Below are 12,791 nucleotides of genomic sequence, written 5' to 3' on the forward strand. Positions count from 1 at the left end.
TGACTATTACCACACTGCACAATTCAGTACAGGAAAGTAGGCCGTTTCATGACAGATTGACGTAATGAAGAACAGCCTATTACGATGAGAAGTTGCAAAAAATCTTTTTACGGTTTTTTTTTTTTTTACAGGGAGATCAATAGCATCTTCTTAAAATACAGTCAGGTCTCCTATAAAACGCATTCCTATTACGCGCACTCCTATAAGACACACTGGAGCGTTATAGGAGACCCAGGGCTTATGGGATTTCATCAATTTGGGGCTTTTGCTGAATTTCTCGTAATGCGTTAAAAGATAGCACAGTACTGTCTTCGGTGGAGTTACAGCACATAGTACGATCTACCTTTAGGAGTTAAAGATCAGCCTATTAGTTGAGTAAAGATCAGCCTATTAGTTGAGAACTTGGTCGGTAGGGGCGCTTCTTCTGACGTGCACTATATGAACCTTGTGGGATAAGAATGCAAACTTTGTAACAAACGATAACTTTTGATCCTGATGTTTTGGAACAGGCCCACCCAACCTTTTTGAAGTGCGGGCCAAATCGTAGAAACAATTTTGTGTCGCGGGCCACATTTTTGAACGCACAAATATTCGCATGAAGTTTGACAAAAATCAGTACACAGAGTTCTTAAAAACTGACAAAAATCAGTGAATGAAGCAGATTTCAATTGAAGAAATAAAAAAACAGATAATTACTACTAAGTATCCTACTGGATATTGTAAGAATCCCATTCAAAATTATATAAGAATCTTATCCATAATATTTTGAATAATTTAGCCAAAAAATTTTGGATCTTGTGAGAATAATATCCAGGATTTTACACAGGGAAAGTTTACCAGTTATGGCCATAGTGGTTCCCTATTTGGCCATATGCAAAATTTGGATAACTTTAACATTTTTAATCTTTTTGAAAGTTTTAACATAAAGATTTATAAAGGATAAATTACTGCTAAAACACAAAAGATTTTTCAAAATGTGAAGGTATTCAAGATATCACGTATGGCGTATTAGGGAACCACTATGGCCATAACTGGTACACTTACCCTACTGCAAATTCTGTCAAGATCTGACCTAGTATTATTTGCATTACCCATAATCCTGATCAAGATTTTACAAAAATCTTGGTCAGAATTTCCAAAATTTTACAAGAATCGTGTCTAGGATTCCTTCCAAATCTCATTAAATAATCATCTCGAAATAAAACCTTGAAATCTATCAGAATGCTAAAAATATTTTGAAAGAAACCTGCTCAAAACTTTATTAAAAATTCGCTTAAGGTTCTGAAAAAAAGGACATTGCGTTACATTGTAATATTGACCAGGATTTACAAAAAAAAAATCTTATTGAATTTGTTGGAAATTCAGAACTCTATAGAATCCTGGTGAAAGTTCTCTAAGAATCTTGCCATTGTTATCCATGAAAGTCGTGTCCAGAATTCTTAAAAAGTCTCATTCAATATTTTGTGAAAAGCCTTATTTATAATCCTGCCAAGGATTTTGCGTCTCAGTTGTTTGTAAAATATATTTCCAGGATTCTGAGAGAATGTTTGTCCAAAATTCAGTGAAATAATGTACGAAAATTTAGCCTTTTGTCCATAAGTTTTGTTCAGACTGCATTTTTCGAATTTCGAAGGAATTCCAGAATTTGAGATTTAGAATGTTATCATTCATAAAATTGAATCTTAAGATGATTGAAAAATAATTGAAATTACAACCAAGCTAAAATATTACGATGAATCCAAATTGAAAAGTCTTGGTATGTTCTAACTTCGGGTTTATAGAATAGTCAACGGGCCAAGTATGAAAAGAATCTTCGAACCCTCCGGAGGCCGCACAAAATGAGGCCATACGTTGGGCAGCCCTGTTTTAGAAGGTTGGTGTTTACCCTCAAAATAATCCAAACGTCATTATTACGTGAAAACATACGTGATTTTTTTCCATCGCACTTTTCACGTAGCTCTTACGTAAATCATAGGTAGCCCAGAATGAACGCATGAACTTTGGAAGTTCGTCCATTTTACCGTCGCTAAACGTAAGAGCTACGTGGATTTTCCGGTAGCCTTTACGAAGCGTTTCAAAAGGACCTAGATGGTTTTGGAAGAAAACTAATTCCCAATTGGAAAATGTAAACAAACTTAAAAGATTATGATATTTTTATTGTCAGCATTTTGAATCCTGTTTCTCCAATTTTTTGAGTTTTGTCTTCGCGTACTATAATTGATAGAGGTTATAAATCACGTATAAAATATGAAGTAATGCAGGGATTCGTCGGTATTCAAAGCATATTTACCTTGAAATCAATCTTACACAGTGTTTAAAGCAGCAGCAGCTTCTGAAGTTCTTCAAAAATCAAGCGGGCGCCATCTTAGGATTTGAGCTCAACACCGAATGTACGTACACTATGCAGATGTCAAAATGAACTTAGGCATCACGTGAATTCCACGTAAATGCGATAGGTAACCTCAGTAAACATTACCGAGTCACTATTTGGTGGTTATGAATGGTTTAGTGATCTTTATCTTAGTCAGGTGAAGTGGAGCTAAAATGAATTTGGAATGATCTACGTGATTTTTCACGTAGCAATGACGTTTGGATTTTTTGAGTGTAGTAGCACAAGAACTAACATTATTTGAGCCAAAAGGTTTGAGATCTTGCCATCAGGCGGCGCTAGTGAGCATGGAACTTTTGTTTTGTGTAGCCTGCCACTTAGAAAATGAAAGAAATTGTTTGGTGATGCGCGATCTTCTACGGTTTTTTAGTATCATATATTGTTTCATTCACTGGAAATTCTGGCCTTGATACGGATAGTGACTTATCAATTAATAAATAGCATAAAATAATACCCAATACTTAATAAGTACAATAAAGCTTCACTGTAGATAACAGACGTTCAAGTCCGGTTACAAAACTGTGCAAGCCTATTAACGGTCATATTAAAACTGATGATCGCAGCAGGCTGTGCGCGCGGTTTGACGTGTTTTGTATTTGCTGCCACGTTTTACCTCGATTCCTCATTATTTCTGATTCGGCCGGTGAAAATATCAAAACAAAGAGTGGTGCTATGCCACCCGAAGCTATTTAGAAGAAAAGTATCGAATTTTGAGAAGAATGATTCAGCAGAAAATTATTTCGATTACGCGTCATTTAAAAGTTCGGCCGGTGAAAAATTGAATCGACTGATGATGCTATGCCACCCGGAAAACAATGTGAAGAAAGTTACTTGTGATGTAAAAACAAATGCTTATAGATGTTTATGGAAATGGAGTTATACAAAATCTTGAAGTGTTTTACTGTGCTACACATGTTTTTTCTCTACCTCTCATAGAGACTGCTTTGAGAAAGGTGTTCCGAAATAGCTGAAGAAACCCGCTATTCGCGTCCCTGTGAGTATTTTCATCTCTATTACCACGTTTGGATATGGCATGGTGAAGCGTTGATATTTTTTGTGTCTCCGCGCGCAGAACTGTTTTGTTGCATTTTGAATTTAATAGGGACTTCAAAAGACTTCGTTGCGGTTGTACAAGTACTGTTTAATCCTCCGAATGTGTGTTGTTTGCTCATACGAGTGGGTGAGCAAAAAAAAAAAAATCAGAATCAGTAATGATCAATAAGCAGTGCGCGTTGGACGGTAATTAATAAGTAGCGTGGATCGTGACTGTAGTGTTTGGTATCTCGAGTTTTAGCTTATTCCTGCGGAGATGAGCATATGAGCGGTTGAATGCTGTGATGAAAACGACCTCAGAATGTGTGTGTGTGTGTATGAACAGCCATTCTTGAATGGGTCGTTGGAATTGCAGTAGAGCTATCACCTTACATTTCCAGGGCTAAAGTTGTCTGCATCTATATAGACTGTTCGGTCTCACCGCACCGACTTCCCATTCACTGCAAGGCGCAGTAAGATAGAGCAGTAGCGCAGCAGTTTATATTCAATTTCACCTTTTCTGCCCCAGCTAGCAGCAAGCAGCCCAATTGCTTTCATGCTGGTGCTTTGGGCTGCGTGATGCTAGCCTGTTGGCGCATTACAGCGATGTAACAATGACATCTGTAAATGTTTGCATATATAAGAGACTCGATTCCCTGTGTGATATTAGTTGTAAGTTGTGATCGTTACATGTAGTATCCCCCACCGAGCAGGAGACACTGCCTCTCGGTGGTGGGCAATAAATCATCGTGAAAGTAAATCAACTAGTTCGTTATTCGTCTGCCCCTTCGGGACCTAAAAATTATCACAACGTAGGGAAAGACATCCTGGCCGCAACATAGACACCTAAAGGCCCAAACGCAATGATAGCGGAACGGCAACGGAATGCGGAACCGGTTCGCCAGCATGAACTATGATCAGCTTGTCGACTCAGTGTTGATCCAATTTCATTCGTTGTCAGCTCAGTCGAGATGTTGTGATTCATGCTGGCGAACCGGTTCCGCATTCCGTTGCCGTTCCGCTATCATTGCGTTTGGGCCTTAAGTGTCTCGATAAATAGGTGCACACAAATTTCTTCCATGAAAGCACTCAACTTTTCAGAAAAAAATATAAAACTTTGAAAAGAAAATTTTTTTTCCATCAAAATATATGAAAATTTCTTTTTAGATTAGATTTTTTTATATTTACATGAAAATGTAATATTTTTTTTTGCAGATTTTTTAATTTTGTCTGAAAAGTCGAAATCTTAAACTTTTATTTCATAAAAAAAGTTTGGAAATCGGTTGAGCTGTTCAAAAGTTATGATATTTTTAAAAATAAAAAATCTAATGCGCTGAGACCTACAGTGTGCCGATGAAAAATGACTGGCTTTTTATTTTCAAAAAAATATATTTCAAAAACTAAAAAACATACATCGCTGAAAATTTGACAGTAAACGTAAAATTTTCTAAACTTTCAAGAAAAGATGAGAACAGCAATAACCCTTTTGGTCTCGAGGCCTTCAAAACACGAATGAACGGAAATTATTGATTTTTTTCATGTAAAGAAATGTTTTTTGTGAAATTTTATATTTTTCCTGAAAAGTCAAAATCTTCAGTTTTCAGTTAGTCCAAAGATTGAAAATCGATCGAACGGTTCAAAAGTTATATATTTTTTTTTAAATAAGAATTTTGCAAAATCGCAATTTTTATGGTCTCTCTATTTCGGAAATGGTCACCCTAATCAAAAAATCCAAAAACACGTGTATCCTTGTTTCGGATTAGGAACAAAATAACAAATTTTCACGGAATTCGGTGACCCACTAGATGGGTTTTTATGAAATGGCTGTACATCTAGTTTTTTTTCCAAAAAATCCCCTCCGATATAATTTGAATAATTTACTTAGAATTTTGCTGTTATAAGGTTTTGACGTTTTGAAATTTACAAGTACACGACGAAACACGTGTCAAATGTAGGGTAACTGGGGGTAAGACGCGCCCTCTAAGGAAGGAAGCGTTTTTAGCTATGAAGAGCATTATTATAAGCCTTTTTTTATTCATTATCTCATAGACAAACATGTTTTCTATCTAATAGTAGAAACAGCCATCCGTTTTCTTTTTTCTGGAGTTAATAAATCAATTTTTATAAAATGCTTGCTTATCTGCATTTTTATTTTTTGCGGGGTAAAACGAGCCACCTGATCTCGGCGTTAGTCGTTCGCGCGCACGCATGCGCAATCATGCTTGCAAATACGTTGCATACATATGGGCGTTTGATCAGATGTTATTGTTCGATTATAGTATACATGCTGATTCGAAAAATGTGCATTTGTAAGGTTCGAATTGGCATGTAACTACAGCTTGGCATTACGTTTGCTGGAATTAGAATTCAAACGGCTGTTTTGGTGTTATGAAATAGGTGTGGCCGTTTTGCCCCACGAGTTGATTAAAGTTTAAGTCCTTCAATACGCTTTTTAAGGATAAATTCAACACTTTTTTCGCATGGAATACAAACTATGGGAGTGCACAAGTCGATTCTTGGTGATAGTTTCAAAAGTTTTGTTGTTTATCGGCCTGAAAAATGACCTAGAAAATATCACAAAATTACAACGAAAACAGCAAAAAACGTTTTTTCTAGTTTTTCACGATTTTTGCCAGGAAAACACTCAAAAATATACATAGAGAAGCATTTTAATACATTTTCCATTATTTCGGGTGAAAAATAGCGTCCCAAAGCACGTCGTTCGTTCAAAACAAGGGTGGCGCGTTTTACCCCAAAGGCGCATTTTACACCCAGTTCCCCTATAAATTGAAATTGAAACTGCGAAAAGAAACCACGTGCTCCGGTGGGGATCGAACCCACGACTCCCTATTCGCTAGATGGGCGCTTCAACCTACAAGCTGCGGAACCCCTTGAGATACCCTGACGCTCTAAGGCAAACTGAACTCGATTACCTTAAAGCACATGGGATCATCATTTCGCAGTCTAAACTTCGTTCGGATGTATGAGATGTACCTTTGACACGTACATTATCGCGACATATACATATACATCAAAGCGAGCGAGATATTAGTCGAGTCGTGTACATGTAAATTTAAAAACGTCAAAACCTTATAACAACAAGATTCCTTAAGTAAGCAGGAATTACCTACAACTTGATCAATAATCAACTGTGCAATTAGAATCTTGTTGGACAAATTCCTAGAGAAATCTTGTAACAACTCTTCAAAAGAAATTTTATGACGGAGTCATTTGAAACTGCGGATATCATGGGAAAAAGTTCTGGTTGAGTTTTTCAAGGTACCTCTAATGAAAATTCTGGAAGAATTCCTTGGGAAGTATGCGAAAAAATCGTTCAATGTACTCCGGAAGAAATCTTCGAATTAATAGTTGAAGCAACCCAGGTAACATTGGTAGCTGAATAACAACTTATCCAGCTCAAATTCTGTTTATACAACATTGTTTCAGCTGAACAAGCTGTTATTCAGCTGCTAATGTTACCTGGGAAACTTTTAGCAAATACCTGAATTACATTCTGATAGAATTTCTGAAGAAAATCATTAAATCCCACAGAAGCTTTTACAAATACGCTTTGAGAGTTGTCTGGTCGGATTACTTAAGGAATCCTTATCAAAATGTGGTTCATGTTCAGTCTCATTTTGGTTTAATTTTTCAAGCATTAGAACTCTATAGTTCATTTTTTAAAGACATGCCGATAAGTGATCGTATCGGTATATTACTATTCGTTGAGTGACATTTTGGTTACTAAATAAAAATTAAAAAACGACGCAGATGAACACAAGGGATTCTACCCCATTACCCCAAATCCAATTACCCCGAATGCCATTAACCCGAACGCCATTACCCCGAATTCCTAAACCCCGAACGATCCATCACCCCGAACGACATTACCCCGAATTCCAATATCATGAAGAAATGTCATCAATATCATCATGTCAAGATAATTGGAAATTCGGGGAAATAGCATTCGGGTTGATGGAATTCGGGGTTATGGTACATTCGGGGTAATGGATTTCGGGGTGATGGTATTCGGGGAAATGGCATTTGGGGTAATGGGGTTGAATCCTGGATCTTTAATTTTGGAGGATTCCTTGCTTTTTGTATAATTTCCGAGCTAGTACGGGAATTGCTGAGTTAAGTCTAACCAAAATCTTTGAAAGGAATTTATAAGATATTCCTAAAGTATCTTACTGCTAAATCTATGAAAGAAATTTTTAGGAGAATTTTGAAAAAAAAAATTGAAATACTTGGATGCCTGCATGAATCGGGTTCTATCCCGTTAGGCCGAATGTCGTTAGGCCAAAGGCCATTAGGCCGAATGTCGTTTGGCCGAATGCCGTTTGGCCGAAAGGGCCATTAGGCCGAAAATGGTCGATAGCTCTAATGAATCGTAAGGTCGAATGGGTAACTAACAGGGATAGATCTGGATCACCTAGAAGACGCCGGATGAATTAACATGTCGAATGGATTGTTAGTTGTTAGATTGGGACAATAGACCATTTCCGTCAAACCTAACATCCCTGTTTTATATTTTTTCTCGAAAGATAATGAGTTGTAGTTAACATTTTTGTTGTTATTTTTTCATGTTAGGTATTTTCGAATTTTTTATGAATTTTCAAAAATTGACTATTTCACCACTTTTGGAGACATGCGGAACGAAAATGGTAACCCTAAGGGTGGTGAGTAAACTGATAACCCTATACCAGCTGTTATTTACATTTCGAAACGTCAAAAAATTGAAAAGAAAATCTCGAACCATAACAAACGGCTTCGGTGGTGCAATTCCCCACATCACAGTCGTCGGAATTTACGTCGGAAATCAAGTTGGTCCCAGGCCACCTATCAATGGTTCCGTCTCAGGTGTGGAAGCCGGCTCTGAACGTCGGCATTTAAACTTATATCTGTGAGAAATGACTTCGACGGGTATTCTCCTCGTGGGCTCAAACTTACAGGTGAGTAACAATTATAGATTTCCGATCGTGCTTGAAAGTATATATATAAAAAAAAATTACCAGGAGACGCGGTATATAACGTCGAAAATGGAACTGGAGAGTTAACGAAAGTGGCGCAATAATTCGAGCGGTTCGACCCGGCCAGTGATAAACCGAAGCGGTATGTACTTGCAATGTTCCCGTAACAGAGCTAGTATGCTGCAAGCCATGGGTTGGGATGCGGTTAGGCTGCCAGCAAAGTATGCCGAAATGCAGCAGATCAAAGAGCAGAAGCGGGGACAGTTTCGACTGGTAGTGACGTGCAATCCAGAGTACTACCGTTGGACCCAAAAGTTGATTCTAATGTTTCGTGAGGATGCATTGCGTACCAGGAAGTGGGTCAGATCAATTTTGATCCTGTTGGTGAGACGGCGTTGGCTGCTTATTGTGGAGATCCAGTGCCAAAGTGGAGAATAAATGTTTTGAAATAGTGATTCTTTAAAAACACAAGATTTGCGAACACTTTGTACGATGGGTTGGCTTATCCAACGTTGTAAGATTGGAAATACATGTCATGGATACAACTGTGAATTGAAAGAAAATGGCCATTCTGATTTGGACCTAACATCCGAAACACTTGGAGCAAGCGCTTTTGGTTGCCGAGCATCCTTGTAATCAATTTAATGCAAATAGATTGAATGGTGGTAAAGGTAAACCCGATATGTTAATTGCAGGGCTGGTAGCAAGTCTCCATTTAGATATTTGGTCATTATTTGAATGCAAGTCCTAAAAGTATATTATAAGGGGGCAGGATCTGTCATTGATTTCGGAATTTTGAAAAGCAGCTTTTTCGTTCAAAGTCTAGAAAATTGACATAAACATGTGTTCACTGTATTGTATTATCCAACCGAAACACAGTGAACACATTTTCATCGAATAATTTTAAGCTTTGAACAGAAAAACAGCATTTGAAGTTTCCATGATGACGATGATTGCAATGACGAATCCTTGAACGGTAGGGAGTCAGATCCTATTCATGGCACTTTCGATTCACTTCTGCAGCAGTGTTTTTTGAAAGCTACTGAGCTCATATTTGTCCACAATATGTGTCGCACTCAAGTGCTTCTTATTGCAAAGTTTCAGACAATTCGGCCAAGAAAAAAACCCCATGCCAAAGTGAATTATGGAAGTGCCCAAGTAGCTCTGCACACTCACCCCTATTCTTGTTTACGTTCGAATGCTCTTTCGATCGAAAACCGTCAGCAAAATCAAATGCGCCATGGATACGAACGAATAGGATTCGATCGAAAGTTGAATTCGCTGTAAACAATAATGAGGGTGACTATCTCAAGTCTCTATTTTAATCAAAATGATCTCTAAAGTCACTTTCTTCCTCATTCTGCTTGCAGTGAATCTTGGTTAAAAAAAGAGGGTTTAGAGAATCCTTCACGCTATTATGTGACTATTCTACAGGTTCCTTACAATTTTTTTCACAGATTCCTAGAATAAAAACTTTAGGATTTCTTTCAGTGATTTCATCTGATATTTTATGGCATATTTTCAGAAACACATCCAGCGAACCTTCCAAAAAAATCCTCTAATAAATTTTTCCAGCATTAAAAAAAACTCCATAACTTGTTTCTGGAAATCCAACGCTATCGACTTAAGTCATTTCTATTGAAATTATTCTGAAAATTTCAACAAAATTTGGCGCATATTTTTTTTATAATTCTACAACCTTTATTTTTAGTTTTTGCTCTACGAGTCTAGAATATCATGAAAAGATAGTTGCAGCTACTAGAAAAATACCAAAACTCAAACAGTTTTTTAAATACCAAAACTCTAAAACAATAAGTGTACAAAGAAGTCTGTAAAAATCACTAAAAGCGAACTTCTAAAGAAATCTTCAGAATAAAATCTGAAAAAAAAATGAACAACGTTCTGCTTTTATCACAAAAAAAAAATCAATGGCAATGAATACCTACTACCTGGCAAGGTGTTAGTTGAAAGGGGTTCACAAAGGTTCCTCCATGAGTTTTTGAAGAAATTCGTTTGTGGAATTTTCCAAAATTCCTTTCTATGCGCCGATTTTTCAGCCATCTTCACATAAATGAATTTAAAAATGCTCCACAGTTTCTTCTTTAAGTTGCTCCAAAAATTCCCAAAAAAATCCGTCCAGGAATTCCTCATGAAACGTCTTTAGAAAATTTTCTGATTATTTCTTCAACATTTTATCTAGGGACTACTACGCCATCTTCCAAATATATCTCGATGAATTTCTCAAGTTTAAACCTCCATGGAATCTTTCGTATGAAGTTTCGCACCACTAAAATAGTCCAAATTAAATACTACAGCAGTTATTCCAAAGACAAATTAGTTATTCCATTTATTCTTATGATAATTGTTTAGCAAATTTTTACTGGAATTCCAATTTATCTTTTGATGGAATTGCTTCGAAATATTTTTCAGAATATTATCCAAGGATTCGTTTTTTTTTTCATAATTATATTAGCAATTAATCAAAAAAAATCCTACAAAACTACCCCAAGAGTCCAAGAGCTGTTTCGGAGATCCTTGCAGGTGCTCATCTAGTATTTCAACATAGGTATCTAATTTTCATTAGGGAATTCTAGATGATTTATTTTCAGAATACGTCCCGCAATTAGAAAGTATTCCTGAACAAATTCATCGAGAATCTCAACCAAGTTTAGGAGGAAATCATGAAGGAATCTTAAGAGAAATCTACGGAGTAATTTCTGAAGGTTTTTTTAAAGAAACTTCTGGTAGAAGCTTTGAAGGAATCATGTACGTAAACGTTTCCATACTTTCCTGAATATCCCACCCACTCAGAGTCGTGACTTAATTCATAGAAGTTCTCTAAACACTGGGGAGGTGATCGCAGAATTTGTGACGACCCGTATTTTTTTATTTTTCAAAAACTCGTACAAAAATGTTATGTTTTCAAGAGGGATTGAAACAGCAACAATGTGGATGCTTAAATACAGTTTTTTTTTCATTAATTTGAAAGACGTACCAATCGATTTTCAAAGCCAACTGAACTGAACTGAACTCTTAATCTAGAAAAGAGGATGATTATCTCGTCACTAGCGGAAACATAGGTGGTATACCTCTGGCCACTACCATCAACAGTCCAGCATCAGTTATTTCTGTTGCGACTTCTGCATCTCCTAGGTGAGTTCCATCTGGAACACGACCGAAGCCAACATAATCGTCGAGCTCCTCAAAATTTGCGATGCGTTGCAGCTACAGATAAGCTTGTTCACAGTTTTCACGCTGACCACGGAAAAGTTTGTCATTCTATCGGTCACGTTCCGCACCGTCTAGGAGGACATACCGGTAAAAGGCGATCGTCCGACGTCTTTGTCCGATTCACCATTCTTGACGTATTTGTAGTAACTGTTTTTTGTGGCTTTGAAGATTTTGCTGATAATGTAGGCGCCACCTCCGGCTGTGTGCTTGGTGCCGGAATAACCCCAATTGGGTCCGACTCGTCATTTTGCGCAGATCCTCTGACTGAAAACACACAAGAAAAAAGAACAAATTTATCTCATTCCACTTTTTCGAAAAACTATTCTTACCGTTGCTGTTTTGCGCTCCTGAGCGTTGTTGCCGATCGATTATATTCCGCAGTCTACTAGTAGAAATCTCGTCCTCATCCACCAGCACGGCCTTGGGATCGAAATCCATTCAGATTTCAACTTTTACGTTTGTTGTTCGACGTTTTTTCTGGAAATTTCACTATATATTTTACGAAAACTAGCCAAAGCGCACTTCACACGGCATGAAAAACACATAAGGCCGAGAGAATCCGGTTTCGGTGATGGAGACGGAACTTTTGACGGCCAGAATTAAGACGACGGAGGATCTTTCCGATTCCGATATATGAAAACATGTTATGAAAACATAAACAAAAACAATTATATCTGTCAGTCAGCTGTTAGGCCAGCTGATCAAAAATTCACCACGACGTGTTGAAAAACCATGGGGGAACAGGGGGTCGAGAGAGAAATCAGCATGAAATATTTTTTTGGAGACCATGGGGTAAAACGGCGAGCCGCAAGTTTTTCATTGTTTTCCAATAGTCAGAGGCTTCAAAACATATGGGTTCCTTAGGAAAGTTTGTTCAGTGAATTGAAAAGAAGCTTATGGGCCAATAAAAAAATTTCACGGAAATGGTCTATTTGCATTACCTAGAAGCCTACAATAACCGCTGTAAAATATTACTAGAAAGAACAGCCTTTGATTAAAAGAAGGAAAAACACTAATGAATGTGTAAGCCATTCAAAGTAGTAGTAAATGATCAAATGTTATTTCGGCCTAACGGCATTCGGCTTAATGGCCTTGGGCCTAACGACCTGCACCCGTCTCCAACATCTGGTGTTTCCTATTGCAGACTCACATGTTTTGTTTCTTTTGCC

The 12,791-nt window shown here is 37.3% G+C and overlaps 1 protein-coding gene and 1 long non-coding RNA gene across 3 annotated transcripts in view; one reads left to right on the plus strand and one right to left on the minus strand.

Annotated features, from left to right (window-relative positions):
• The window catches only part of LOC5569245 (protein retinal degeneration B), a 218,544-nt gene that overhangs the window by 36,346 nt on the left and 169,407 nt on the right, over positions 1-12,791 (plus strand). The window lies entirely within an intron of this gene.
• LOC110674816 lies at positions 11,369-12,550 on the minus strand. Its single transcript, XR_002499224.1, has 2 exons — positions 11,952-12,550; positions 11,369-11,886 (listed from the first exon to the last, which is right to left on the minus strand). It is a non-coding gene; the product is annotated as an uncharacterized LOC110674816 (long non-coding RNA).

The sequence above is a fragment of the Aedes aegypti genome, chromosome 1 (assembly GCF_002204515.2).
Source record: "Aedes aegypti strain LVP_AGWG chromosome 1, AaegL5.0 Primary Assembly, whole genome shotgun sequence".
Classification (NCBI taxonomy): domain Eukaryota; kingdom Metazoa; phylum Arthropoda; class Insecta; order Diptera; family Culicidae; genus Aedes; species Aedes aegypti.